This window comes from Erinaceus europaeus, chromosome 12 (genome assembly GCF_950295315.1).
Source record: "Erinaceus europaeus chromosome 12, mEriEur2.1, whole genome shotgun sequence".
Lineage (NCBI taxonomy): Eukaryota > Metazoa > Chordata > Mammalia > Eulipotyphla > Erinaceidae > Erinaceus > Erinaceus europaeus.
This window is the reverse complement of record NC_080173.1, coordinates 47728165-47735269: the sequence shown is the minus strand read 5'-3', so window position 1 is coordinate 47735269 and position 7105 is coordinate 47728165. Positions and strand designations below refer to the sequence as shown.

Sequence of the window (7105 nt, the reverse complement as noted above, 5' to 3'; positions counted from 1 at the left end):
AATATAAATAAAATCTTTATAAATTAACAATAACTTGGTGAAGCCTCAATTATTGGAGATATGGATGGACCATCTTTTAAGTAGGGCAACTTGAATTGGTCTTGCTCAGAGCCTTGGTCACATGCTCCATGTTCTACAGTTCTGTGTGGATAGACACAATGACCTGACCAATATGGATGGACCTGACCACTGTGCCCTGGGCCTTTCCAAAGACACCCTGAATACCTTGTCTGGAGCCTGAGACTGGAAACAGCATGAACTGAATATTCAGTGGAGAGGGCTGTCTACTGGGTTCCTTAGGACAACCCACTCAAGCAGCAAGCTGCAGACACTACCCAGGAGGCTACAGTCTGTTCCACCAAAGGGACAGCTGAAGGGAGGAGAGGACTCCCCAGAGAATCACCAAGTGCAACTCTGAGTCTCCATTGCTACAGTCCTCCTTGGAGCAGCAACAGGGAGGGACACCGGGGGACAGAAATCTAACCAGGAAATTCAGGAGAAGACCTATACCTCAGTGGCATAACTGTGGGGCTGTGAAAGTCTCTTTGCATAACCACTGGACTATCTCTGCCACACCCTGCTTTATCTCTTGGTCAAGAGTCAATGATTAAGCTAAGTGATTAAGCCTACTTATAGTTTAGAAGCCCTCAGGCTCCCATAGCCTACAGAGGAAAAAAAAAAAAAGGCTTTTAAATCACTGAGCTCCAACTCAGGGATTAAAATACTATTGAAACAACTATTACCTTCCACCACTGTGAACCCTTTAATTACCTTAGACACAAGTCAATCCAGGAAATAGTGATCAGTAATTTGAAAAGTACTAAGAGAGGGAACTCATAACATAATACATAAAATGGGTAAACCAACAAGAAGAAATATTGGAGAAACTAACCAGGACAACAGTCCAGCTAAAAGCCCCCCAAAGGGTGAAGCACAAAATAATGAGTTCAACATCCAAACATTAGCTAAGGAAATAATCACAGGAGTTAGTAAAGAGTTTGAAAGAATTGTAATCAGAAATACAGGAACAACAAGTGAGACTCTGGAAGAAAACACTATCTCAAGGTTATTAGAGCTGAAAGCTGAAATAGTTGAGCTAAGAACACAACTAGCTGAACAAGCTAAAACAGTATCAGAACAGGGCAACAAAATAGATGAACTCCAGAAAACAGTAGAGGGCAGAGAGAATAGAATCAATGAGACTGAAGACAGAATTAGCAAGATCTAGGACGAATTAGAGACAACTAAAAGAGAAGTAAGAGATCTCAAAAAAAGATTAATAGATGATGAAAACAACAACAGAGACCTATGGGATGACTTCAGAAGAAACAATATACACATTATCGGCTTACTAGAGAAAGAAAGAGAGGGAGAGGAAGAAAGCATTCTTCAGGCCATAGTAGCTGAAAACTTCTCTAGTCTAGACAACATCAAAGACATAAAGATTCAAGAAACCCAGAGGCTCCCAAACAGAATTAACCCAGACTTAGACACCAAGACACATCATATTTAGAATGGAAAGGAATAAGGATAAAGAAAGGATCCTGAAGGCTGCAAGAGAAAAAACAAAGAGTCACCTACCGAGGAAAACCCATAAGATTAGCAGCAGACTTCTCCATACAAACACTACAGGCCAGAACAGAATAGCAAGATAGCTATTGAGTGCTCAATGAGAAAGGCTTTCAACCAAGAATACTATATCCTGCTAGACTGTCATTCAGACTAGATGGAGGCATCAAAACCTTCTCAGACAAGCAACAGTTGAAGGAATCAACTATCACCAAGCCTGCCCTGAAAGAAATTCTGAAAGGTCTTCTATAAACAGACCATCATAAATAGGATATATATCAGAACACTCTAAAACTCTACAAAAATGGCGTTAAAATATCTTCAATCTTTGATATCAATAAATGTCAATGGCCTGAATTCACCTATTAAAAGACACAGAGTAGGAAGATGGGTCAGAAAATACAACCCGACAATATGCTGTCTACAGGAAATTCACCTAACTCAACAAGACAAACACAGACTTAAAGTGAAAGAATGGAAAATTATCATACAAGCCAATGGCCCACAAAAAAAGGCAGGAACAGCTATTCTCATATCTGACACGATAGACTTTAAAATAGGTAAGATTAAAAAAGATAGGAATAGACACTACTTAATGCTCAGAGGATCAATCAAGAGGACTTAACAATTATTAATATCTATGCACCCAATGAGAAGCCATCTAAATACATCAAACTTCTACTGAAAGAGCTACTGCAATATATTAACAGCAACACAGTCATAGTAGGGGACTTCAACACCCCACTCTCTCAACTTGACAGATCATCCAGGCAGAAAATCAATAAAGACATAAGGGAGCTAAATGAAGAGATAGATAAACTAGAACTATTGGACATTTTCAGAGTCATTCATCCCAAGAAACTGGAATACACATTTTACTCAAATCCACATGGGTCATTCTCAAGGACAGACCATATGTTAGGCCACAAAGACAGCATCAGCCAATTCAAGAGCATTGAAATCATCCCAAGCATCTTCTCAGACCACAGTGGAATTAAACTAACACTTAACAATCAACAAAAGATTAGTAACAGTCCCAAAATGTGGAAGCTCAACAGTACACTTCTTAACAACCTCTGGGTCAAAAAGGAAATAAAGGAAGAAATCACAATGTTTCGAGACTTCAATGAAAATGAAGACACAAGCTATCAAAATATTTGGGACACAGCTAAGTCAGTACTGAGAGGGAAGTTCATAGCTATACAAGCACACATTAGGAAACAAGAAAAAGCACAAATAAACAGCCTGATTGCACATCTTAAAGACCGAGAAGAAGAACAAAGGAATCCTAAAGCAACCAGAAGGACAGAAATCACTAAAGTTAGGGCAGAAATAAATAACATTGAGAATAGGAAAACCATACAAAAGATCAATGAAAGTAAATGTTGGTTCTTCAAAAGAGTGAACAAAATTGACAAACCTTTAGCCAGACTTACAAAACAAAAAAGGGAGAAGACCCAAATAAATCGGATAGTAAATGAAAGAGGAGATATCACAACAGACACTGCAGAAATTCAACATATCATGTGAGGCTTCTATGAACAACTATATGCCACCAACCTAGAGAACTTGGAAGAAATGGACGATTTCCTAGATACCTACCAACTTCCAAACCTAAGTAAAGAGGAAGTGGATAACATGAACAGGCCCATCACAGCTAATCAAATTGAAACAGTTATCAAAAATCTCCCCAAAAATAAAAGTCCTGGACCAGATGGTTTTACAATTGAATTCTACAAAACCTTCAAAGAAGAACTAATACCTCTACTTTTAAAAGTCTTCCAGGGGGAGCCGGGCGGTAGCGCAGCGGGTTAAGCGCAGGTGGCACTAAGCGCAAGGACGGGCATGAGGATCCCGGTTCGAACCCCGGCTCCCCACCTGCAGGGGAGTCGCTTCACAGGCGGTGAAGCAGATCTGCAGGTGTCTGTCTTTCTCTCCTCCTCTCTGTCTTCCCCTCCTCTCTCCATTTCTCTCTGTCCTATCCAACAACGACGACATCAACTACAACAACAATAATAATAATAATAAAAAAGACAACAAGGGCAACAAAAGGGAAGATAAATAAATAAAATTACAAAAAAAATTCTAAAAAAAAAAAAGTCTTCCAGGGAGTCGGGCTGTAGCGCAGCGGATTAAGCGCAGGTGGCGCAAAGCACAAGGACCGGCATAAGGATCTTGGTTCGAACCTCCACTCCCCACCTGCAGGGGAGTCGCTTCACAGGCGGTGAAGCAGGTCTGCAGGTGTCTATCTTTCTCTCTTCCTCTCTGTCTTCCCCTCCTCTCTCCATTTCTCTCTGTCCTATCCAACAACAACAATAATAACTACAACAATAAAACAACAAGGGCAACAAAAGGGAATAAATAAATATAATAAATATTTTTTTAAAAAAACGAACAAAAAAAAAAGTCTTCCAGAATATTGGAGACACTGGAGTACTCCCTGCCAGCTTCTATGAAGCCAACATCACTCTGATACCAAAAGCAGACAGGGACACAACCAAAAAAGAAAACTACCGACCAATATCTCTGATGAACATAGATGCAAAAATACTGAACAAAATTCTAGCCAACCGGATACAGCAGTATATTAAAAAGATTGTTCATCATGACCAAGTGGGGTTTATCCCAGGCATGCAAGGTTGGTTTAATATACATAAATCAATCAACATGATTCACCACATCTACAAAAATATTGGCAGAACTCTTTTCCGCATAAATTTCAAAAACATCTTCAATAAAACGAATCCAATTACAAAGAAGACTAAGGCAAGTATAAACCTATGGGACTACATCAAATTAAAAAGCTTCTTCGCAGCAAAAGAAACCACTACCCAAACCAAGAGACCCCTCACAGAATGGGAGAAGATCTTTACATGCCATACATCAGATAAGAGTTTAATAACTAACATATATATAAAGAGCTTGCCAAACTCAACAACAAATAACCCCATCCAAAAATGGGGGGAGGACATGGACAGAATATTCACCACAGAAGAGATCCAAAAGGCCAAGAAACACAGGAAAAAATGCTCCAAGTCTCTGATTGTCAGAGAAATGCAAATAAGGACAACAATGAGATAACACTTCACTCCTGTGAGAATGTCATACATCAGAAAAGGTAACAGCAGCAAATGCTGGAGAGGGTGTGGGGTCAAAGGAACCCTCCTACACTGCTGGTGGAAATGTCAGTTGGTCCAGCCTCTGTGGAGAACAGTCCGGAGAACTCTCAGAAGGCTAGAAATAGACCTACCCTATGATCCTGCAATTCCTCTCCTGGGGATATATCCTAAGGAACCCAACATATCCATGCAAATAGATCTGTGTACACATATGTTCTTGGCAGCACAATTTGTAATAGCCAAAACCTGGAAGCAACCCAGGTGTTCAACAACAGAGCAAGTTGTGGTATATATACACAATGGAATACTACTCAGCTGTAAAAAATGGTGACTTCACCGTTTTCAGCCGATCTTGGATGGACCTTGAAAAAATCAAGTTGAGTGAAATAAGTCAGAAATAGAAGGATGAATATGGGATGATCTCACTCTCAGGCAGAAGTTGAAAAACAAGATCGGAAAAGAAAACACAAGTAGAACCTGAAATGGAATTGGCATATCTCACCAAAGTAAAAGACTCTGGGGTGGGTGTGGGTGGGTGGGAGGAATACAGGTCCAAGAAGGATTCAGAGGACTTAGTGGGGGTTGTATTATATGGGAATCTGGGGAATGTTATGCATGTACAAACTACTGTACTTACTGTTGAATGTAAAACATTAATTCCCCAGTAAAAGAAAATAATACTAAAAAAAGAAAGAAAGAAAGAAAGAAAGAAAGAAAGGACACCTGTAGACCTGCTTCACCACTTGTGAAGCGACCGCCCTGCAAGTGGGGAGCCAGGGGCTAGAACTAGGATCTTGAGCTGGTCTTTGTGCTAAAGATTTATTTTAATGTATTTTTAAATACTTATTTATTTATGGATAGATACAGGGAAATCTAGAGGGGGTGAAGGGAGAGAGGAAGAAAGAGATACCTGCAGTATTGATGAAGCTTCCCCCCTGCAAGTAGGGACCAGGCTCTTGAATTTGGGTACTTGTACATGGTAAGGTGTGTGCTCAACCAGATGAGCCACTGCCCAGCCCCTAAAGATTTAATTATACATGAAAGAGAGAGAGCGTATCAAGAGGGAGAGAGAGGAAGAGAGATAGAGAAGATAGCACTACTCTGGCATATTCAGGGCTGGAAATCAAACTAGAAGCCTCAGACAAAAAAAAGTGTGAGTCTAACACTTTTATCACTTGAGCCATCTCCTCAGCTGCCTTATAACATCCATTTATCTTCTTTCACTATTGGGCATTTGACTCCCCAGACCCTGAATAAGAAAACCAGGTCAGAAGAGGCAGAAGGGAGCAGTAAAACTTTTGATTTTCATTATAGTCCGTCTGTGCTCTTGACACCTGCTAGGCTCCACTTAGAAAACACCTTTTGGGGGAGCCGGGTGGTAGCGCAGGGGTTTAAGTGCAGGTGGTGCGAAGCAAAAGGACCAGCATAAAGATCCAGGTTCGAGCCCCCAGCTCCCCACCTGCAGGGGAGTCACTTCACAAGCGGTGAAGCAGGTCTGCAGGTGTCTATCTCTCCCCCTTCTTGTCTTCCCCTCCTCTCTCCAATTCTCTCTGTCCTATCCAACAACGATGACAATAATAATAACTACAACAATAAAAAACAAGGGCAACAAAAGAGAATAAATAAATTATATATATATATATATAAAACACCTTTTGGGGCACCGGGCTGTAGTGCAACGGGTTAAGCACACATAGGGCAAAGCACAAGGACCTAAGGATCCGAGTTTGAGCCCCTGGCTCCCCAACTGTAGGGGGGTTTGCTTTGCAAGCGGTGAAGCAGGTCTGCAGGTGTCTATCTTTCTCTCCTCCTCTCTGTCTTCCCTTCCTCTCCGATTTCTCTCTGTCCTATCCAACAACAATGATGACAATAACAGCAACAATAACAACGATAAACAATAAGGGCAAAAAAAAAAAAAGAGGGAATAAGTAGCCTCCAGGAGCAGCAGATTCATAGTGCAGGCACCGAGCCCCAGCAATAACTCAGGAGGCAGAAAAAAAACACCTTTTGGGGGGCCAGGCTGTGGCCCAGTGGGTTAAATGTACATGGTGGAGATAGCATGGTGGATATCGTGTTGGACTCTTAAGCATGAGGTCTTCAGTTTGATCCCCAACATTACATGTGCCAGAGTGACGCTGTTTTTGTCTTTCTCTTTCCTTCTCCCCCCCATTATCAACAAATAAATCAACCTGAATTTTTTTCTAATCCTCACAGAATTAGGTGATCAAACTGGGCACTAGAAACTAGAATTCACAGAAATTATTTTTAATATTTATTTATTTTAATGAAAGAGGAATATAGAGAGAAAGGCCAGAGCACTACTCAGCTCTGGCTTATGATGAGGGGATTGATTCCTCAGGCATGGAAGTCTTTTGTGTAACCATTATGCTGTGTTCCCAATAAGCATTCTTACATGG

At 40.8% G+C, this 7105-nt stretch overlaps 1 pseudogene; it reads right to left on the bottom strand.

Moving 5' to 3' along the window:
* Nucleotides 1-278: 278 nt before the first annotated feature.
* Nucleotides 279-376, bottom strand: LOC132542294 (small nucleolar RNA SNORA70; annotated as a pseudogene).
* Between the last annotated feature and the right edge of the window lie 6729 nt (nucleotides 377-7105).